Raw genomic sequence first — 1909 nt, forward strand, 5'->3', positions numbered from 1 at the left:
TGGGGAACAGAGATGTTTGTTTATAACTTTCTGTGGCACACCTCCGTGGCTTATTTTATGCTAATAGCAATGCCTGAGTGGACAGCATTGCCTTGTTTCTGTCAAGCTTTTAACAGTTTAGCTGCATTTTTTTGTATAGGGTTTTAAGCTTTTTAGTACTTTTTTAAACAGTAGCACTTTTCAGTTTTAAATAAAAAAAATCTAGACTTAAAACTTTATGCAAAAAGACAAATGCAAAATAAACACATTCAACCCACAAATTTATCAGAATGTTGTGTTAACTGTTGTGCATAAAAAATGTATTTCACCAAAACATTAAACGTGTTGGGTTCCTCACAATTCTACCAAGAATACATACAGGCAGTATTTTTAATACATTCCATTGGATTTTTGTCAGTAAAGTAAAGTGTTTTAAGTTCGATGCTTCAAGGAAAATGAATGGGAATTTTCACCGTTTAAAAGCTCCCAGTTAAGTTTTCTTAGCTTTCCAAGAAAATGCCGCATTGAAAACATTTACATGGCCATGACATTTTTTGTCTGCATTATTTTTTCAAAGAATAGTAAACTGTGTTGTCAAACAAATATATATTAATATTTTAACCTAACTTTGGTATTCTGAGAAGATAATTTAGATCAKGATTAATCAGACAAGGTCCCAGCAGGACACTGCATCAACACATGACATCAAGGCTCAGACAGATTTTTTATTTCATAGAAACCTTGTCTTGCAAGACTTAATGTTAGTTTCTGGCTGTACATAACTCTAATGAGGTGGAGGTGGTGGGGGAGTTGATGAAAGACCCTGTTGGTGACAAACTTGTAAGACCAGTGCAGAAGCGAAAGGAAGACTGGTGGCCTGGAGATGCCCACTGGGTGAGCTGRCAAAAGTTGTATCTTTAGCTAAGTTGTGCATGCTTTTTTTAGGGAGAAAATTAAAAGATAAAGGATGATCAGAGTGGTTAGAGAAACATTGACATACCCTTTTAATGTGGGTCAACTTATGCAATACAGTGGGATGCAAAAGTTTGGGCAGCCTTGTTAATTTTCCTGATTTACCTTTATAAATCATTGATTGTTTGGAGTAAAAAATATCAGTAAAATATATCATATAGGGGACAAACACAGTGATATTTGAGAAGTGAAATGAAGTTGAAATGATTTACAGAAAGTGTGCAATAATTMRTTAAACAAAATTAGGCTGGTGCATAAATTTGGGCACTGTTGTCATTTTATTGATTTCTTGGAACTTAAATTTGGTTTGGTAAGTTCAGTGACCCTTGACCTCCATACACAGGTGACTGCAATTATGAGAAAGGGTATTTAAGGGAGGCAATTGTAGKTTTTYCTCCTCTTTGCATCTTCTCTGAAGAGTSRCAGCATGGGAGTCTCAAAACAACTTTCAAATGAGCTGAAAACAAAGATTGTTCACCATCATGGTTTAAGGGAAAGATACAGAAAGCTATCTGAGAGATTTCAGCTTTCAGTCTCCACTGTGAGAAACATTGTGAGAAAATGKARGACCACAGGCACAGTTCAAGTCAAGGCTCCAAGTGGTAGACCAAGAAAAATCTGGAATAAACAAAAGTGAAGGATGTTGAGAACAGTCAGAGTCAACACACAGACAAGCACCAAAGACCTACAAACATCATCTTGCTGCTGATGGAGTCACTGTGCATCGTTCAACTATTCAGCACACTTTACACAAGGAGATGCTGTATGGGAGAGTGATGCAGAGGAAGACTTTTCTCCGCTCGCATCACAAACAGAGCCGCTTGAGGCAGAGATGTGCGCAAGACTTTTTTTTGCAAGTCCAAGTCAAGTCTCAAGTCTTTGACCAAAAATCCAAGTCAAGTCTCAAGTCTTGGAGTTGAGGTCAAGAGACTTGAGACTTGACTTGGATTTTTGGTCA

The sequence above is a fragment of the Austrofundulus limnaeus genome, unplaced genomic scaffold (assembly GCF_001266775.1).
Source record: "Austrofundulus limnaeus strain Quisiro unplaced genomic scaffold, Austrofundulus_limnaeus-1.0 Scaffold409, whole genome shotgun sequence".
In the NCBI taxonomy this organism is placed as follows: domain Eukaryota; kingdom Metazoa; phylum Chordata; class Actinopteri; order Cyprinodontiformes; family Rivulidae; genus Austrofundulus; species Austrofundulus limnaeus.